This window comes from Martes martes, assembly GCF_963455335.1.
Source record: "Martes martes genome assembly, chromosome: 2".
Lineage (NCBI taxonomy): Eukaryota > Metazoa > Chordata > Mammalia > Carnivora > Mustelidae > Martes > Martes martes.
In genome coordinates this window covers 98814508-98837086 of record NC_137889.1, presented here as the reverse complement: position 1 = coordinate 98837086, position 22579 = coordinate 98814508, and the positions used below count along the sequence as shown (strand labels likewise).

At 34.7% G+C, this 22579-nt stretch overlaps 1 protein-coding gene across 1 annotated transcript in view; it reads left to right on the top strand.

Annotated features, from left to right (window-relative positions):
- The window catches only part of STPG2 (sperm tail PG-rich repeat containing 2), a gene marked incomplete at both ends in the record, with an annotated part of 344118 nt that overhangs the window by 208934 nt on the left and 112605 nt on the right, over window positions 1-22579 (top strand). The window lies entirely within an intron of this gene.

The following is a 22579-nucleotide window of genomic DNA, read 5'->3' as shown; positions in this document are numbered from 1 at the left end:
AAGTTGGCAAGGATGTGAAGAAAGGGGTACCTTCTTAAACTGTTGGTGGGAATGCAAACTGGTGCAGCCACTATGGAAGACAGCATGCAGTGTCCTCAGAAAGTTAAAAATAGAACTACTTTCCAATCCAGCAATTGCACTGCTAGGTATTTATCCAAAGGTTACAAACATAGTGATTTGAAGGGGCACCTGCACCGTAATGTTTATAGCAGCAATTCCACAGTAGCCAAACTATGGAAAGAGCACAGATGTCTATAGATGAATGAATGGATAAAGATGTGGTATGTATACACATACATACATACATACATACATACATACCACATCTTGTATATGCATACATTGTATTCCATTGTGTATATAGATACACAATGTATATTGTGTATGTATATAGATACACAATGGAATATTACTCAGCCATCAAAAAAATAAAATCTTGCCATTTATAATGACATAGATGGAACTAAAGTGTATTATGTTAAGTGAAATAAGTCAGTCAGAGAAGACAAATGCCATAAATACCATGAAATAACCATGATTTCACTCATATGTAGATTTAAGAAACAAAACAGGTGAACATAGGGAAAGGGAAGTAAAAATAAAATAAGATAATAACATAGAGGTAAATCATAAGAAACTCTTGACAATAGGGAACAGAGGATTGCTGGAGGGGAGGTGGGGGGAAGGATGGCATAATTGGGTAATGGGCATTAAGGAGGGCATTTTATGTAATGAGCAGTATTATATCCAACTAATGAATCACTAAATTCTACCCCTGAAACTAATAATGTACTATTTGTTAACTAATTTGAATTTAAATTAAAAAATAATAGTCTTGTTATATTTTTGAGAAGCCTGCAGCCTGTCTAATTTTATTGCTTTCGTAAGTTTTTTGTTTTGTTTTGTTTTGCTTAGAGGTCTTGAGGATTTTAAAAAAAATTAAATTCCAGTGTATTTACTGGCATATTTCCAGAATTGAACATTTCAGTTTCAGTTTTCCTACATAGAAATTGGTTCTTTCAATATGTATATTCAAATAGATTTTTTAACTTATAAAATTTTGTCCTTCATTATTGCCTTAAATATTAATTTGTTCTATTAAATGCAGAATAGAGATTGTATTTAAGAATTCCCTGAGTAGAAAAAATCATTTAAGCCATGTAAATAAATTAAATCTATCTTATTTCATGAATATAAATGAAACTTAATTTAGGTTATTTCTTGTAAATGTGTCTGACAATCAAAAGAAACTGAAATAATATTCCTAAGAGTGGTATGAGATGATCACTTTTAACCAATTCCCAGCCTTCTAGATATCCACATTGTATTACCAATCATTGTAAAGATAAACAGCTTCCTCGTAGTCAATTTATAAGCATCCTGTAACATTATGCCTCTCAGCCTTTTATCAGTTTTTATGGTTGGAGACATCCAGTTTGCAACAGTTTTTATATGTCTTAAACTCTTACTAATACTATTCCTTGATATAGTGGTTTTAATTTTGCTGTTTCTGGATTTTTGGTAGTTCCATTTTTTTTTAATCTTTAGGAACATGATTTATACATACATTGGATCTCCTCTGCCTGTCTTCCATTTCAAACCACTTTTTCTCTGAGCCTTCACTTCTTTATTTTATATTCTTATTCTTTATTTTCCTTGATTTTTGCCAATACTTCTTATGAAATTTTTATGTGAACTTTTTCTTCCCTGGTTACCTTGTAGCTTGGTCTTATATCTTAGATGGCCTCATATAACATATATATGTTGTATATATATATGTGTGTGTGTGTGTGTGTGTATAAAACATAGACCATATAACATATATATATAACATAAATCATAACACATTTGTAAATCATATAACATAGACCATAACATATATATACACATATATATCTAAACTTTTTTACAGTAAGTCAAATCAACTTTTATTTTTTCTTCATTTCTGTTATTTTTAAACTGTATTCAAGAATTTTTTTTAATCCTCAAAAGCTTTATTGTAGAAATTTAATTGGGTTTATGGTTTTGTGTTATAGTTTTCTTCTGGGGTGTGTGTGTGTGTGTGTGTGTGTGTGTTTGGCAGGGGCAGCATTTAGAATTTTGGTGTTTTTCTCTTCTCCTTTTAGAGATGTAGACTGAGTGTGTATACACACACACACACACACACACTAAACCACTATATATATATATTGTATGGTTCCATACCTTTTGATTTAGATACCCCTTAATCTATGGACATTTAATCAGGAACACACATAGTAGTCAGTTTTCTGGGAAAAGTTGTTTTAATCCTCTAGGATATGACAGAATGATAAGAGAACATGTGACAGAGGATCTTATATTTGATGATATAACAGATCACTATGATAATGTAAGTTTGCACAATGAGGAGAAATTATTTTTTCTGGTTGGTTGAGAGAACTTTTGAGTGATTGAGGAAGGCTTTTAAATTATTAAGGAATATGTAGTTTATAGAGCACTGAACTGTAAGTGAGAGCTTGGATTCTTGTCCTGACTCTGTTAGTGATGAGCAGAAATGTGAAACAAAGTCATCTTGTTTGTGGGCAGGGTGACCTACAACTTAGAGATAAATATTCCAGGGCTTTGAACTATTATTAGATATGAAAAGAAACTAAAAACTATATTTATCTGAAATCTCTGAAGAAATTACTGAATGTTCATTAATTATCTTTTTAGTGTTGGAAAGCAGGTCAATACTTCTAATTGGTTATGCTTCTAATATAGATGATGACAAAATTGCTTTCTGATGTGGCAGGGACTGATTAAATATAAGAATTTGGCCTCTAAGTGGAGTTTTGTAAATTTAGAGCCATAGATAAGACATTCTGGATGAAAAAAAGGGCTGAACTGCTAATCAAGAGTTGCCTGTTCTATTCATCTCATATACTGTGTTCAAGCCCTAATCTAAATAAATCTTCAATAATATCTAAATGCTTTAAAAATATCTATTTAAATGACTTACAAGAGCTAAAGCTTATCTGTTTAAAAATGCATCAAAGTGTTTATCTTTGGATCACTAAATAATTAGTTTACTTGGGCTCCACACAGCTCCCTGGAATTTGTGAATATGATGAATTATCACTCCCATGATTAAATTAGGATATATGACACAGCTGACCTTAAAATAGGGAGATTCTTCTGAATTATCTATGTGGACCCAGTGTAATCACATGAGCCCTTAAGTGTGGAGAACTTTGTCCATCTGGAAGCAGAAGGAGAAGCCTGAGAAATTAGAATTGGAGAAAGACTGAATAGGTCATTGCTGCTTTAAGATAGCCACAGCCACATGAAAAGAAAGTGGACAGTCTTTAGGAACAGAGAGAAGCCCCCAGCTAATAGCCTAAATGAAAATAGGAACTTCAGAATTTGCTAAGGCACTGGAATTTGGTAACAACCTGCATTATCTTGGTACTAGATTCTTCCCCTGACCTTCCAGGTTAAGAGTTCAGCTTGGCTGACAGCTTGGTGTTGGGCTTGTGATACCCTGAGAATAGAATCCAGCCATATCTGCTCCAGACTCCTGACCTACAGAACTGTAAGCAAATAAGAATGTATTGTTTTAAGCCACTAGGCTTGTGGCAATTTGTGGCATTAGAAAATAAATACATTAGTCCACAAAAAGACCCTTACTTTTCTCATACTAAATTTACTTGATGTCCCTAAGAAATAATTTGACTTAATCTGTTGAAATTAATAAATGTTTTAAATTTAAAAGAGAAAATGAGGAGCATGTATTTTGATTCCAATTCATGCTTAATACTTCTCTGATTATCTAAAATGTAATTTGATTTTCTTCTGCATTTCATATATGAGTAGAAACACTGTACATTTATATTATGAGAATTTTTGATACTTAGGAACATTATTAAATGATGATGTAATCACTGATTAATGTGCCAACACCATTTGCAATAGATGAGTGCTGAAAATGCAAAAGTGATAATGAAATGCAGATACTGAGAAGAAAATGTATTAATTTTATTGATTTAAAAAATCAAAGCAGGGACAGTTTTTCATACTTAATTAAACAGAGACTAAAGCACATTCATAAAATCAAGAGTAGGAAATATTGTATATTAATAGATTTTTTTAGCAACATTGTAGGTACTATTTAAGAATGTCATATTGTGTTATTGTTTGGTAGAAAGTTAGAGCTTTCTTGCATTTTTAAGTGGTACTGTACATCAACTTTAATTTGTACTATGTTTTAATGGTATACATTAAAAATGATTAGTATGAAAACATTATTTAATTTGCCTCAAATAATCAAATTTCCGTAGATTTTAGAAAATATTATATTGTTTGGCCTAAAAGCCTTTCAGAGCATAATATGTTTTGTAATATTAGATTAAATATGTTGCTTGGGAAAAGGGAAAGACAAAGATAGTTTTTACTGACTTTTGGAAGAAAGGGAGAGAAGAGTAAAGGAGTAATGCAGATGTTAAGAGTTTAAAAATTGAGCACCTTCCTTTCATTCTGAAAAGAAGTCACATTAGTATACCAAAATGAAGGCTTTAGGAATGTTTTGAAAACATATTCTGTAAATCCAATGTGTGGTTTATAAATATTTTAGTTTCAATTAAATACTAGTTCGAGTCAGACTTATACTCAAAGATTTTTAAAGTTCTTATTTTATTTTTAATAATGAACTCTGATAATAGAATGGCCAGGAGTTTCAGAATATATAATTTCTATTTTGAAGAGATATTAAACAATAATTAAAAACAATTCACCAATTTTTTAGTGTTATATAACAAAAAATAGAATGCAAAATAGTGTTTTGTACCCTCACATTCATAGGAGTATATTTATACTAGCAACTTGGGAGTGGGTTGGAGGGAGAAGGCAGGAACGGTACTCACTGGCTTCCCTATTTTTTGGGGAATAATCACTGCCAGCCCCTAATGCCTACTTAATTAGAAGCTTAGTCCAATAAACCTCTTTCATGAAAAGACTGGGAGATGGTTAATTTTGCCTACTCCCTCTTTGGTGGTTAGGTGTGGTGAGTTTGAACCACTGTTAAGAATTTCTTTGTTTGGTATAGTCTTATGGGCCTTGTGCGCACAACCCTGCTGGATTTTAGAGCTAGGTGTTTTGAGAGCTCTTTGCTCTGGTGAGAGTTTAACATTTGGGCTGCTACATGTGGAGTTCCAAATCTTTTATTCCTCAGGGAATGGTTAGGAGTTGGGGGTTTCCTCCTGATTGGTGCTGTTTTGGAGTGGGGTTCATGGGAAGAGTGTGCTTCAGCCTTTCCTAACCATTTTGATGTGAGTATTTTCTCATTCACCCAGTGTGTAGGAGTCACTCAGCTAGTTTCCCGAACTTGTTAAAGGATGAGAGCAAATTGCTCCATATGTAGCTGTATGTCTAGTGCATTTGTGAGAGGAGGAGAGCTCAGAATCTTTCCATGTTGCCCTGCTGGCTGATTCTCAGTAAATATTCTGTTTTTATTATTTTGATTATTAATTATTTCTTGATATTTATTTATTGGCAAATTTTATTTATTAATTTGAAAATTAACCAATCATGTCTTTTTTTCCATTTTGTGTTGTAAAATTTATGCTTTTCTTATCACTTTCTAAAATATTCATGTATTACAGAGAAGAACCCACATAGGAACTATACTACTACTACTAGTTAATTACTAATTGGAATTTATTATTTTCTTTAAAATTTTTTGCAATAATCTTTACATGGAAAAGTCTTAATTTTTATTTACACTTTTATTGATCTTTTCCTTTGAAGTTTATTCTGTTGTTTTGTTTTTGCTTTGTGATTTTAAGGCCCTTCTCATCTTGAAACTAGCTAAGTAAAAAAATTTATATTAGTTCTTGTTATTTTTTTCATATACCATTTTAATTTTTGGTTTAGGAAATATTTCAAACATATGGAAAATGACAGAGGATAACACAATGAAGATTTTCATATTTGTCATCCTGTTCTATCAAATTCACATGCTGCCATACATTTTAAACATGCTCAAATCACAATAAAGCTATCTAAACCTAGTATATGCCCAGTATATGTCAACATTTAGTATTTGTGGCTTTTTAACCCTACTCGTGATTGAGTTGAGTGATAGTTTATCATCTTATCTACAGCTGCTGTTGAAGTTCATTTGTATATATCTTTGGTTAGTTTTCAATATCTGGTAGGCCTTCACCTAGAGCAATTCTGCTGGATTAAATCCTGCCACTCATAATCAGTCTCATAAATCCTGCCATCTTCCTCCACCCCCTAAGTTTATTTTTCAGTACTTTGAGCCTATGGAGTAAATGGAAAAGTATAGTACTAAGTACTACTAGTGGAGTATTAGAGTATTTTCTCTCTATCCCCGACTATAATGTTTTGCTTTTATGATGGGTCTTTCTACTTTGCTATGTTCTGTGACTAGTTCTCCTATTCTCTACTGGTAACCTTTATACTCTGACAGTGACAAGTTTTTTTTTTTTTTTAATTTAATTTCTTTTCAGTGTAACAGAATTCATTGTTTATGAACCACACCCAGTGCTCCATGCAATACCTGCCCTCCATAATACCCACCACCTGGCTCCCCCAACCTCCCACCCCCTGCCCCTTCAAAACCCTCAGATTGTTTGATTTCAGTGTCCATACTCTTTCATGGTTCATCTCCCCCTCCCAATTCCCTCAACTCCCTTCTCCTCTCCATCTCCCCATGTCCTCCGTGTTATTTGTTATGCTCCACAAATAAGTGAAACCATATGATAATTGGCTCTCTCTGCTTGACTTATTTCACTCAGCATAATCTCTTCCAGTTCCGTCCATGTTGCTACAAAAGTTGGGTATTCATCCTTTCTGATGGAGGCATAATACTCCATAGTGTCTATGGACCACATCTTCTTTATCCATTCGTCCGTTGAAGGGCATCTTGGTTCTTTCCACAGTTTGGCGACCGAGGCCATTGCTGCTATAAACATTGGGGTACAGATGGCCCTTCTTTTCACTACATCTGTATCTTTGGGGTAAATACCCAGTAGTGCAATTGCAGGGTCATGGGGAAGCTCTATTTTTAATTTCCTAAGGGATCTCCACACTGTTCTCCAAAGTGGCTGCATCAGCTTGCATTCCCACCAACAGTGTAAGAGGGTTCCCCTTTCTCCACATCCTCTCCAATACACGTTGTTTCCTTTCTCGCTAATTTTGGCCATTCTAACTGGTGTAAGGTGGTATCTCAATGTGGTTTTGATTTGAATCTCCCTGATGGCTAGTGATGATGAACATTTTTTCATCTGTCTGATAGCCATTTATATGTCTTCATTGGAGATGTGTCCGTTCATGTCTTCTGCCCATTTTTTGACATGATTATCTGTTTTGTGTGTATTGAGTTTGAGAAGTTCTTTATAGATCCTGGATATCAGCCTTTTTTCTGTACTGTGATTTGCAAATATCTTCTCCCATTCCATGGGTTACCTCTTTGTTTTGTTGACTGTTTCCTTTGCTGTGCAAAAGCCTATGATCTTGATGAAGTCCCCAAAGTTCATTTTTGCTTTTGTTTCCTTTGCTTTGGAGACAGATCTTGAAAGAAGTTGCTGTGGCTGATGTCGAAGAGGTTACTGCCTATGTTCTCCTCTAGGATTCTGATGGATTCCTGTCTCACGTTGAGGTCTTTTATCCATTTTGAGTTTATCTTTGTGTACGATGTAAGAGGATGGTCGAGTTTCATTCTTCTACATATAGCTGTCCAATTTTCCCAGCACCATTTATTGAATAGACTTTTTCCCACTGTATATTTTTTCCTGCTTTGTTGAAGATTATTTGACCATAGAGTTGAGGGTCTATATCTGGGCTCTCTGCTGTGTTCCACCGGTCTATGTGTCTGTTTTTATGCCAGTACCATGCTGTCCTGGTGAACACAGCTTTGTAGTAAAGCTTGAAATCAGGTAACATGATGCCACCAGTTTTGTTTTCCTTTTTCAACATTTCCTTAGCAATTCAGGGTCTCTTCTGATTCCATACAAATTTTAGGATTATTTGCTCCAGCTCTTTGAAAAATACCGGTGGAACTTTGATCAGAATGACATTAAAAGTATAGATTGCTCTAGGCAATATAGACATTTTAACAATGTTTATTCTTCCAATCCAAGAGCGTGGAATGGTCTTCCATCTTTTTGTGTCTTCTTCAGTTTCTTTCATGAGTGTTCTGTAGTTCCTCGAGTACAGATCCTTTACCTCTTTGGTTAGGTTTATTCCCAGGTATCTTATGGTTCTTGGTGCTATAGTAAATGGAATTGATTCTCTATTTTCCCTTTCTGTGTTTTCATTGTTAGTGTATAAGAAAGCCACTGATTTCTGTACATTGACTTTGTATCCTGCCATGTTACTGAATTGCTGTATGATTTCTAGTAGTTTGGGGGTGGAGTCTTTTGGGTTTTCCATATAAAGTATCATGTCATCTGCAAAGAGAGAGAGTTTGACCTCTTCATTGCCAATTTGGATACCTTTTATTTCTCTTTGTTGTCTGATTGCTGTTGCTAGGACTTCTAATACTATTTGAACAAGAGTGGTGAGAGTGGGCATCCTAGCTGTGTTCCTGATCTCAAAGGGAAGGCTGTGAACTTTTTCCCATTGAGAATGATATTCGCTGTGGGTTTTTCATAGATAGATTTTGTGAAGTTCAGGAATGTTCTCTCTATCCCTATACTTTGAAGCGTTTTAATCAGAAATGGATGCTGGATTTTGTCAAATGCTTTTTCTGCATCAATTGGGAGGACCATGTGGTTCTTCTCTCTTCTCTTGTTGATTTGTTCTATCACATTGATTGATGTGTGAATGTTGAACCATCCCTGCAACCCAGGGATGAATCCCACCTGGTCATGGTGGATAATCTTTTTAATGTGCTGTTGGATCCTGTTTGCTAGGATCTTGTTGAGAATCTTAGCATCCATATTCATCAGGGAAATTGGTCTGAAATTCTCCTTTTTGGTGGGGTCTTTGCCTGGTTTGGGGATCAAGGTGATGCTGGCTTCATAAAAAGAGTCTGGAAGTTTTCCTTCTGCTTCAGTTTTTTGAAACAGCTTCAGGAGAATCGGTATTATTTCTTCTTTGAAAGTTTGGTAGAATTCCCCAGGGAATCCGTCTGGTCCTGGGCTCTTGTTTTTTGGGAGGTTTTTGATCACTGCTTCAATCTCGTTACTAGATATTGGTCTATTCAGGTTGTCAATTTCTTCCTGGTTCAATTTGGGGAGTTTATGGTTTTCCAGGAATGCATCCATTTCATCTAGGTTGCTTAACTTATTGGCATATAACTGTTGATAATATTTTCTGATGATTTTTTCTATTTCCTTGGTGTTAGTTGTAATCTTTCCCTTTTCATTCATAATTTTATTAATTTGGGCCTTCTCTGTTTTCTTTTGGATTAGTGTGGCCAATGGTTTATCGATCTTGTTGATTCTTTCAAAAAACCAGCTTCTAGTTTCATTGATGCGTTCTGCTGTATCTCTAGTTTCTATCTCATTGATCTCTGCTCTATTCTTGATTATTTCCCTTCTTGTGTGTGGATTTGGCTTAATTTGTTGTTGATTCTCCAGTTCTTTAAGGTGTAGACACAGCTGGTGTTATTCTGGATTTTTCAGTTTTTTTGAGGGAGGCTTGGATGGCTATGTATTTCCCCCCTTAGGACCACCTTTGCTGTATCCCATAGGTTTTGGGCTGAGGTGTCTTCATTCTCATTGGTTTCCATGAATTGTTTAAGTTCTTCTTTGATCTCCTGGTTGATCCAAGCATTCTTAAGCAAGGTGGTCTTTAGCTTCCCGGTGTTTGAGTTCCTTCCAAACTTTTCCTTGTGATTGAGCTCCAGTTTCAAAGCATTGTGATCTGAGAATATGCAGGGAATAATCTCAATCTTTTGGTATCGGTTGAGCCCTGATTTGTGACCCAGAATGTGGTCTATTCTGGAGAAGGTTCCATGTGCACTCGAGAAGAATGAGTATTCTGTTGTTTTAGGTGGAATGTTCTGTATATATCTATGAGGTCCATCTGGTCCAATGTATCATTCAATGCTCTTGTTTCTTTATTGATTTTCTGCTTGGATGATCTATTACTGAGAGTGGTGTGTTAAGATCTCCTACTATTAATGTATTCATATCAATATGACTCTTTATCTTGATTAACAGTTTTTTATGTAATTGGCTGCTCCCATATTGGGGGCATAAATATTTACAATTGTTAGCCTGAATTCCCTTTCCCACATATTGTCTATGTCCATAGCCATTAGCTCTGTTGCAGAAGGCCCAGCCTCTGAATTTTTCTTCTGTTGGGCATTCCTCCTCCTAGTCATTTTGGTGAGAGATGGCTGAATGGATGTAGCTGAATGTATCGACTGTGGTGCAGGCAAGGTGCACCCTGGAACACTTCTGAGCAATCAAGAGTCCCCACCCAAAAGAAAGAAAAAAGAAAGAAAAAAAAAAAAGAGAGAGAGACAGGAAAAAAAAGAAAGATAAAATAAAAGAGAAGGCCCAACCCAAATGGGCCCCAAGGTAAGATTTATGAAGTATACAAACAAAAACAGACATCCACCAATGAATGATTATAAAATTTTCATGGCATATAGTATTAAAATAATTTTCATAATACAGTATTGCCCTCATAGTTACTTTTTAAAAAAGCCACTTAACCTGTGATGTTAGGCTGATAATGCAGTTTCTCCAATGATGAGAGAGGCATACTGTACAGTAATATAATTCTTTGAAAGCAAAGTTATAAAACAGTAAGAAAACTAATATGTTACTAATTGTATATTAAATATCACTCACTTTTTGCCTATGTAAGGATAAATGATCTACTTCCATACAGGTCTTGTATATGGTGTTCTACATGATGAATACTTAGCCACTGATAATGACACAAAAACATTTATTTCACCCAGTTCTTATACAGTTAATAGATTTTCACACAAGGACACACATAGGCACAACAGCTAAGTTTGTTGACTGTACAGCATAATGATTATTTACTATTCACTAAGTGGAAGTAGATCATCATAAAGGTCTTCATTCTCATCATTTTCATGTTGAGGAGGTAGAAGAAGTAGGGATGTTGGCCTTGTTGTCTTAGGAGTGGCAGAGGTAGAAGAAATGGAAGAGGTGGAAGGAGAGGCAGACACTCCTGTTGTAACTTTATGGAAATACCCATAATTTCTGTCTGACTTTTTTGCTTTTTTCATTTCTCTAAAAATGTTGCTATATGGTACCAATCAGTCCTTCTTCCACCATTTGCTTTAGTTTAAGTGCTGGTATCATAGAAGTGTCCATGTCATAAGTGAATTCAAAAGCAGTCTTCAATAATCAGAACCCTTCTGCCACATTGTCTAATGTCAGTTTGTTTGCTAGCACTGCTTCTTTTGTGTCTTCTTCCTGATGTAGAGGCTGAATTAGAGATGTATTTGGAAGCAAGTAGACCTCATGGGCTGGATGGGGGCATTGTCCAATATCAAAAAATGGATGTGTTTGTTTTCCCCTTGGGGTGCTGAAATCTAGCTAAAAAAAAAAAAGGGTCTTTGAATGTAGTTTTGATTGTTTTCTACATTTTTTTTTAAAGATTTCATTTATTTGTTACAGAAAGAGTGAGAGAGTGAGCGAGTGAATGAGCACACAAGCAGGGGAAGCAGGCAGAGGGAGAAGCAAGCTCCCTGCTGAGCAAGGAACCCAATATGGAACTCAGTTCCAGGACTTTGGCATTATGACCTGAGCCGAAGGTAGACATTTAACTGACTGAGGCACCCAGACAACCCTGCTTTCTACAGTTTTTTAAATTTGATTTGTGGGCCCTCAGAATTGTAATTGTAATTTTTAATTGTCTTCAAAGAACGAAGATTTAAAATAATGTCTCACTGAACAGGTGAGATAGCTCAGTTGCTCTTGGGTCACTGTTTTATAGATATATATATACACACACACATATATATTTATCTATAAAATATATATATACATATAGATATATAGATATACATACACACAAATATAAATATATCTATAAAAATATATATACATATAGTTATATAGGTATATATACACACACAAATTTCTTATTAGATTTTGAACTTCTTTTTTTTGAAAGATTTTATTTATTTATTGGAGGAGAGCAAGTGAGTGAGAGACAGATAGAGAGAAAGCACGGGGGCAGAGGGAGAGGGAGAAGCAGACTCCTCGCTGAGCAAGGACTCTGATGTGGGACTTGATCCCAGGACCCTGGGATCATGACCTGAGCCAAAGGCAGACACTTAACCAACTGAGCCACTGGTACCCAGATTTTGAACTTCTTAATTCAGCTGATTGTACTTAATGCCCAAGATTCATACTACTGTACTACAGACTTTTTTTCAGAGCAATAAATCTTTGGTTCATTATGATTCCACTCAGTCAAAGGCTTGCTGAAATGATTTATTATTTGGAGATGATACATTTGATGGTTTTTTTTCACTCCACAGTCAGATGTGCTTTATTGTCAAGTGCATATTTAGCTTAGGTTCTTGAACTGTAATGGTGATCTGCTGCCTTTTTTTTTTTAAATAAATTTTGACTGAAAATGTTTGTCATTTTTTAATGAGTTAGCCAAAGAAATGCAGCTACTATTCCGTATTAAGCCTGCATTTCTTCCCTAAATTCCACTTAGGTTAAATTGGTTTTCTTTTTCTCTGATTTTTAATACCACAAAATAATTTCAGAACATATTACTAGTTAAGTGTAACAATTAATGCTTTAATTTCATAGATCTCACTGTGGCGTTTTTCTTGAGAGGTAAAGCAGTCCATTGGCAAAAGTGCATGTAATTTTCCTTCCTTCTTATTTGTTAGATTCTATTCAGTGATAGTCTTTTCTCTGATTATCAAAGACTCTCACTGCAGGCAGTGCTATTGCTTGTGCCTAAGAATATTACTGCAAATTGTATCACTAACACTACTTGCCAAGTTGATTGTATGGAAAGTTTCTCATCTCCTATTCATGTTAATCAATATCAAGCACCTGTGGATGCTTTAGGATGAGACTGTAGTGCAGAATTCATGAATTCTGTCCCCAGGAAATTTGCAGTGAAGCAGGTGCTGGATGGATTTTTTCTCCCTCCCTACCCCATGAGCTCTGTTAATTCTACTTTCAGTAGTCCTGATGTTTGAATAAACCAGATGTCTAATAAATCATTTTCATGCACAGAATTTCAGCTTTTTGTACTCTAGTATAGCTTGGTCTTATTCCTGAAAGTTTAATAGCAATGTGATTTAAGGTTTTGTTTTGTTTTTTAAGAGAGGGATATGAGTGATTTAACTCAGGTGCTTTTAAGAACCTGATAGGTAATCCTATTGCCTTTCTTTTTCTAATTAAAGAATTCCTAAGTACCTTGGGGGGAGAAAAAAAGGCAATGCCTTACCAGCAAGGTATTTCCTGACTTTAGAGATAAAGCACCAATAAAGCCAATCCAGAAAAAGGGCTCTTGTCCAAGCTTTCTTGTTGTCCAATCACAAGACTGGCAGCTGGTGTTTACTTTCTTTCGGAGCTTGGGGGTTAGAACTTTATAGATAAGGGCTGTCCTGATCATAAACCTGACTGCAGTGGCACAAAATAGGAGAGTTAGCCTATCTCTTTCTGCCTTAAATCCTGGTGCTTGCTTCACTTACCAATAATGTCCTTTGGCATTTTGTTTTCAGAACAGGGCACTTCCATTTGTATTAAAAACCTATTCAGGCAGATATCCTTTCCATTCTGTGATTTTCTTAATGGTGTCTGGGAACTCACCCTCTGCTTCTCAGTTGGCAGAAGCTGCTTCTCCTGTTATCTTGACATTTTCTAAGCCAAACCTCTTTCTAAAATCATCGAACTATTCCTTTGCTGGCATTAAGTTCTCCAGCTTTAGTCACTTTACCTTCCTTTTGGCTTAGGTTGTCATATAATGACTTTTCTTTGAATCATATTAGAGTCTATAGGTATGCCTTTCTTATAGCAATCCTTTACCCACAATAAAAGATGCATTTTCAAGACAAGATAAAAAACCGTTCCACAAAAAGTGCAAGGTTTTTGCATCTGCTGGTGTAGCTGAAGTGGTGGCTTCACAAACTGTCTTTTCTTTGTTTACATTGGCCCTTAACTCTGGATGCATTTATCTTGAAATGGTGTGCTGCAGACCTCATTCTGTGGTACATGTCAGGCAATTCAACTTTGTCTTGTAACGCAATGACTTTTCTCTGCTTCTTAGCAGCACTTCCAGCATCACTAGAGGCACTTTGTGTGGGTCCCCTGGGGTTAGGGTTACGGTATTGCATTAAACATGAAAAATATGTGAGAACCACAAGAGATCACGTTTTGCTGTGGTATGAATTTTACTGGAGAGAGAAACTGTTATATGGAGGAATTAGTGTCACACAATGTTTTAGGTGGATATTCACAACACTTGAGCTCACTGCAATAGCAACAGAAGGTGGCTATGAAATTACCACAGTAGTACAGTATGTGCTACAGTTAATTTTATATGGCTTTGATTTAATACTGCATCTTTACGTTTGCTTTCATTTCTTTCATCTGCAGATGGTGCTGTATACTATCTGTATGTTTGGATACATTTTAACTTTTCATAGTAGATTTGTGTATATTTTATTGTACTAAATGATAAAATCTACACATATTTTATGCACTCATGACAGCTAGCTTTTTCTTAAATTTTTCCATATTTCTAGGCTATGCGATTCATCTGTGAGTTTTTTTGAATTGTTACAAATTACCAAACATTTTCCAATATACTTAATTGAAAAAATTCTGTGTGTAGGTGGACCTGTGTTATTCAACTCATGTTTTTCAAGGGCCAGTGTACTATTGGTGGAGTTTACATTGCTAAAACCTTTCTAAGGTTACTTGATAATTTCAACCAAAAGTTAATTTGCATATATCCTTGCCTTAACAATTCAGTTTTTAAGGAATTTATCTTGGTATTTGCCCCAAAGTGCATAAACATATATTATTTATAGGTTTTCCTTTATTATGTCATTGTTTATAACAATGAAAGAGTAGAAATGAATTAAATGTTCACCGGTGAAGGCTGATTAAAGTAATAGAGTAGAATAATAGACTCTTTTTTTTTTTTTTAAAGATTTTATTTATTTATTTGACAGAGAGAGACACAGCAAGAGAGGCAACACAGGGGGAGTGGGAGAGGGAGAAGCAGGCATCCCACAGAGCAGGGAGCCAGATGCAGGGCTTGACCCCAGGATCCTGGAATTAGGACGTGAGCCGAAGGCAGACGCTTAACTACTGAGCCACCCAGGTGCCCCTCTTTTTTACTTTGTATTTCAATTTTTTACAATGAGAATGTAGTATAGTGATGGGAAGAGAAAGTAGAACAATACCTAATTACATCTAAGATGATCCATACTGGCCCTTTGGGTTTGTTAGCTTTTTTTTTTTCATTTCATTTTGCTGTGTGTGTGTGTGTGTGTGTGTGTGTGTGTGTGTGTGTGTGTTCCTTTTACATTTTTCTTATGAGTTCTCTGGCAAATTTGGAGTGTCTTCATGAGAGATATGAATTAGGTGCTTTTCTAAACTGAAACCATGAACTTTCTTTTTTCCTTCTCTTACACTTGTCTTTTTCTTTTTACATGCCTTTGTCCATGTTTAACTGACTTTCTCTTTTATTGTACAGGCATTAATATGGACTATCTTTATAAATCAGAAATTTACTTTTCTCAGAGTGGTTGTATCTTTAAGGTATTGAAAGTATCGTGGTATTCAAAAACAGAAACTGGGACCAGAAAATTTATATTTTCTTTAATATATTGAAATGTAAATTTCCCAACACTCTAACAAAGACATTTAAAATTGTTCAATAAATAATACTTTTTTTAAAAAGATTATTTATTTATTTATCTGACAGACAGAGATTACAAGTAGGCAGAGAGGCAGGCAGAGAGAGAGGAGGAAGCAGGCTCCTTGCTGAGCAGAGAACCTAATGCGGGGCTCGATCCCAGGACCCTGGGATCATGACCTGAGCCAAAGGCAGAGCCTTTAACCCACTGAGCCACCCAGGCGCCCCAAGAATACTTTGTTTAAAAGAATTGATTCATTTCCCTGAAATGCATGAGGGGAAATAATTTTTTTTTTTTTAAAGCATGACCTTTCTTTAAAAATGTCAATAAATGATAGAGGGACTCTATTCTGAGTTTTGTTTTTTTCATGTCTAATAAAGATATTTGTTAAATTATATTTAGCCCATGATCAAGTTATAATTTTATGTTAGTCATTGTGCTTTTTTTCATTTGAAACAGATATACTGATATTTTTAAGCTGCATGTTCTAAGATTAATTTACTTCGGACATTGAAGAATATATTACTTTCAGATAGTTCTTGTAGAAGTTATTTGGGGAAAAACCAAGTAGCCTCCAAATATCAGATATATTAGGAACTCAATATTTATAATGAAGTATAATAATAACTAAAATTTATATAGCATGCACCTATGTACCTAGCACTGTGTGTTGCACATATATTAACTCATTTAATCCTAACAGCAAGCCTAGGAGGTTAAGAATTATTATTATTATTATTATTTAAGATTTTATTTATTTATTTGACAGAGATCACAAGTAGGCAGAGAGGCAGGGAGGGGGAGGGGGAAGCAGGCTCCCCACTGAGCAGAGAGACCAATGTGGGGCTCGATCCCAGGACCCTGGGCTCATGACCCAAGTCGAAGGCAGAGTATTTAACTCACTGAGCCACCCAGCGCCCCGGTAAGAATTATTATTATTTCTATTTTACAGATGAAGAAAATTGAGACATAGGATTTACCCATGGTCATATGATTAGCAAAATGCTGAGCCAGGGCTTGAACCCAGGCAACATAGCTGCAGAGTCCATAATCTTCACTAAGGATGGACACTAGTGCCAGTGTTTAGTAAAGACTCAGTACATTTTTGTTAGACCAAAATTAAAAGAAGGTAGCATTTAAAAACAGTATCATGTAAGTAGCATTTTGTTTATAGTATAGGGAAACAATATACCAAATTTTTTAAAAGAAAAGAAAGGAAAATATAAAGATATTAGCATTATTTTATATGATTATTTTCTTGATTCCCCATGAAGTTTAAGATATTTTAGATGTTTTTAGATGGCTATAACCTTTTATATATATGACCTTTGGAAACAGTGATAGGATTATTGAAGCTTCTCATCTAATATTTTATTCGGTTTGTTTTGTTCCTTTATCTTTTCAATCAAGAAACATTTAGTGTCACAAAAAATGTGCTATTAAATTTGACACCAAGTATAAACTAACTTGAACAATTCTTTAGTGCCATGTAAGAACTATAAATATGGAATGAGATGGTGTCTTTAGAATATATTTCATTCATCAGAAAAGGCATTTATATGAACATCAGAGGAGAATAATTTGGTTTCCTTCATTTGAAATATACAATTTACCTTTTGCTGTTGAGATCTATAAACTATTTGCCGTAACATGGAAAACAGTTATTTTTGTGTATGGATATCATTACCAGAGTTCTTTATCTCTCTGTGTAGACAATGTTCAGTTTCTGTCATTGCATACCTCCTTTGTCACAATTACCTTGCTTTCTCACCTCTCCTTTTCATAGTTTATTCCTCTCTGTCGTCTCCTCTACTCTTCTCTGTCTACATATAATCATAATTACTTTTTTAAAATCAAATAATTTATTTTCTTATACTCTACCAATTATTTAAAATTGTGCCACTTTTTTATTGCTTCATATTTAAACCTTAAATTTCTTATGGATTTTTTTTAATCGTAATTACTTTTTAATGTAGGTAATAGGATGCTAGGATGTTCATAGCTTACAGAAAGAAAGCCTGGATCATTCTGCCTTCTCTTAAAACTTACTGTTGGAGAGCCCACTTCCAAATATGAATAGTTCTATGACTCGTCTCACTGTCAGTCTCATAGGGAGAAACATGTATCCTGCATAGAGACCCACTAAATATTTCTGAACATGACCTTCGGCATATACCATTTTGAGAGGGAGTTAGATGAGTAAGGTTCTCCAAGGCCTGCTTGAGACTAAAAACAAGGCTGTGAATATAACCCAGCAATTCTGACTTCGGGTTTTGTGGTATTTCAGGAGTACTACCTTAAGATGATCCTTCTTTTTATGTAAGGGATAATTCTTGCCAGACTGAACATAATAGATGACACTAGGGGTCATTTGATTTCCTAAAGTTTGAACATAATAAATTGATTAGAATTTTACTTGTAGACATTTCTCTAGGGCTAACGAAAATTTTGCAACTCTGCTGTTCATGTTCACACATCCCTCAAAAATCACATTCAAAATTTACATCTTTTAAGTTTTCTAAGCTTATCAAAATAATTTTTAGTGCCTTATCCAAATATGTTCAGCTGGATCCAGGAATAATTGTGTTCTTTTTAAAAAATCACTTAAATTAATTTTCTTGCTTTTCACATTCAACTTATAGATTTGTACTGAGTTGATAAAACTCTAAAGAAATGGTATCGTGTCAATTAGAGCTATTATAACTGGCAATAATCTTATGTTGTTTTTTTTTTTCCTTCCTCAGTATAATCAGCATTTACAGGAAAAGAAAGGTTACACAGACCACTTCTGTTCATGGGTTTTACTCTAATCTGCTGAGATATACATTTTTTTTCTATAAAACCAAAGTCAAAGGTAGTCATGAAAGGCTCAAGCATCAAAAGTAAAAGTCTACTTTTTTTATAGCAAAGAGAAGTAAATGCATCTCACATAAAATATTAATCAAATTTAACTACCTAATGATTTTATGAAAGTTAGTCCTTGATCAGTATGAATGGGCATATCCATACTTCTACATCATTGCTGGGATTATAAATTACACTTACTTTTATAAGAAACGGAACATCTTTAAGGAAAACAGTACTTGAATGGTCTTTACCCAGCACACATTTAATACAGAACTGCTTGTATGTGAGATAAATTTAAGCACTATGGGCGTTGAAAATACTTCGAAGTCATTGTGTCAGCGCTATTGTTATGGGGCAGCTCTGTGATAAGACCAAATATGGGAGGAGAGGCTTCAAGGCAGACAGATAGTGATAGATTTATTCACTCTTTCATTAGCTCATATATTTACTCATTGATTAAAAATATTCATTGATGGGGCTCTTGGGTGGCTCAGTTGGCTAAGTATGTGCCTTCAATTCAGTTCATGATTCCAGGGTCTAGGAATCAAGCCCTACATTGGGCTCCCTGCTTAGTGGGGAGTCTGCTTCTCCTCTCCCTATGCCCCTCCCCTCTGCTCATGCGCGCTCTCTCTCAAATAAATAAAATCTTTAAAAGAATATTCATTGATCACTTACTGTGTGGAACGCACTTGTCATCACTGAAGATACTTTGATCAGTGAAACAATACTTTCTCAACCTTCAAGAACTGTACCTATGGGGATGATGATATTAAACAATAATTGAAGACTTATTTAATTGCAAGTGTAACTACCACTGCAAAACTGAGAGTGGTGTGTTCTGAAAGTGTATCACTGGATACCTGATAGAACTAATGGACTGAGGGAAAGTTGAGACCCAGAGGTTGAGCAAGAGTTAGAGAACAAAGCCCATAAATCTTGGGTCAAAATAACTTTTGAGAGAGATAGTCTAATATCTGAGATAATATACTAGAAGTGAGTTAATTATTTTACAATTTTATAACCCTCAAAGGCAGAGAAAAGTTATGACTGAGATTACTAGTTACCAACGCCATATCTAGTCTCTTTTTCTTCTTTACTAACAGAACCCAATTTTATTTGAAGAACAATGTACCCAGCTAAAACGACTACTTTTTTCAGGTTGCTTTGTAATTATAGGGTAGTTATTTGAATAGGTTTAATTAATGAAAAGGAAGTAAAAGTTATCAGATTGGGAAAGTTCTTCAGAGAAGGTTGTTCAGTTGTTATACACATTTTTTTTTTTTTTTTTTGCCTTTTGTTCTTTCCCTCCATTTCTGAAATGAGAATGTTATGGTTAGAGCTATGGTGAGTATCTTGAGAACATAAGAATGAGGGCTACAATATAAGAACAGTACAAGAGAAAGCATGGAAGGGCCTACATGTCCAATGCTATTGTGGAGCTCCTATGCTCCTGGATTTTTAATGTCCACTTTCTTTAACTGAGGGAATAAAAGAAAAATTTGCCTGCAAATACAGAAGGCAAATAAAATCTTATCTGAGGAAACGTCAGAGAGCTGTAAATCCTCTCCCTGCTCTTATATTGATGAAGAAAGAAATAAATATTCAAATAAATATATATTTGTTTAATGAGCTATTTGTATGTTTATGTGCCTATACAAATAAATATATGGTATACATATGTTTATGTATTTATATAAGTAAGTGTATTTATACAATAGGTAACAGAAGAATTGAAAAGTGAAGGATATCATTTGTATCTACGGTGATCAAGAATGGAAGAAGAGGCTCTGCTAGAACTGGGTTTTATAATTGTTAAGTTTGCCTCCAAATTTATTTATTTAATTTTATTTTTTTAAAGATTTTATTTATCAATTTGAGAGAGAGAGTGAGAGAGAGCATGAGAGGGGAGAGGGTCAGAGGGAGAAGGAGACTCCCCATGGAACTGGGAGCCTGATGTAGGACTTGATCCTGGGACTCCAGGATCATGACCTGAGCTGAAGGCTGTTACTTAACCAACTGAGCCACCTAGGCGCCCTTACTTCCAAATTTAAAAAGGATTTTAGTACCAAAGAGAATGTTCTGAAAAATTTTTCCACAGCTCTCAGGAACCAATATACTTTTCCAGCAGAAATTGGTCGTGCTTTAGTATAACTTCTTTGCTACTGTGACGTTGATGGTTTAAGATTGAAGACCTAAAGTTTAAAGAGATAGTACAGTTGTCAGGTATATTTTAGGGCCCATAGCAGGATTGTTTTGGTAGTTAAGATAAGAAAGGGATAAAGTGAGAGAGGTTACAATAGATATAACTAATAATTTTTAGATATGGGAGAGGAACGTGAAGAAAAGTGAATGCAGCTTTCTATTTTCAGAGCTGGTTAAATAAGGAATTATTGTAGGTAGGTGAGAAAGGATAGATGGCAGGGTAGTTGGAGAAAGGAAGATAAAGGGGTTTTATTTTAAGGCAGTCTGAGGATAATGAAGTAAAAATGTCAGCAAATAACTAGAAATTTGTGATTCAGGTATGAATTGTATGATAGAGAAATTAGATGAAATCAATGATTTTATTGTCTACTTGATTTTGTCTGCCAGCACTTTTTATTATTCTTTACTGACTCTTGAAGTATCATGGTATAGGGGACATTTTTAGTCCCTTTTATAAAACAGTGTTAGGATAAAAGGTCTTTTCTAGTGTGCCAGGAGATTACGGACAATAAAATCAATATTTTCTATTTTTGCCTATCACTTATTAACAGTATAATTTTATATTTGTAGTAGTAAAATACTTTTGTTCTAAAATAACACTTATTGGGGTGCCTGGGTGGCTCAGTGGGTTAAAGCCTCTGCCTTCAGCTCAGGTCATGGTCTCAGGGTCCTGGGATCGAGCCCCGCATCGGGCTCTCTGCTCGGCAGGGAGCCTGCTTCCTCCTCTCTCTCTGCCTGCTTCTCTGCCTACTTGTGATCTCTCTCTGTCAAATAAATAAATAAAATCTTTAAATAAAAATAAAATAAAATAAAATATAATAACACTTATTATTTCCTAAGTTAAATATTTAAAAATGTATGTGTTCAATATGATGAATGTTAAGAAAGCTGAAAAATGGCAAGGGTAACTCTACATGTTCATAATTATAATTTGTGACAGGCAAAACAAAGATAATTTGATCATCATCTGAAATGCCTTTCTTCTCTATAAATCTGAAATTAAGCAACTTGGATAAGCATATTGGTAAATATTGGTAAATTGCTTGTAAATTTGCTTGTTTTGTTTTGTTTTTGTAAAAGTTTTATTTTTTATTTTATTTTTATTAGGTAGAATTTAGTGATTCATCAGTTGCATATAACATTCAGTGCTCCTTACATCAAGTGCCCTCCTCAAAGCCCATCACCCAGTTACCCCATCCCCCTACCCATCTCCCCTCCAGCAACCCTCAGTTTGTTTCCTATAGTTCAATCTCTTCCCTCTCAATTTTCATCTTATTTTATTTTTACCCCTCCCCATGTTTATTTGCTTTGTTTCTTAAATTCCATATATGAGTGAAATCATATGGTATTTGTCTTTCTTTGACTGATTTATTTCACTTACATAATATCCTCTAGTTCTAGCCACATTGTTGGATGGCAAGATTTCATTCTTTTTGATGCCTGAGTAATATTCCATTGTATAAATTCCTTTAATCAAAGTTTTCTGCACATTCAGAAAAATTTCACTACACTTAAGGCCTGTAATTTTTTTTACTATATATATATCAAAATCTTTAGTCAAATATATATATATATTTATATATATATTTGACTAAAGATTTTGATATATATATAGTAAAAAAAATTACAGGCCTTAAGTGTAGTGAATATATATATATAAATATATATATAAATAAATATATAAATATATATATATTTATTTATATA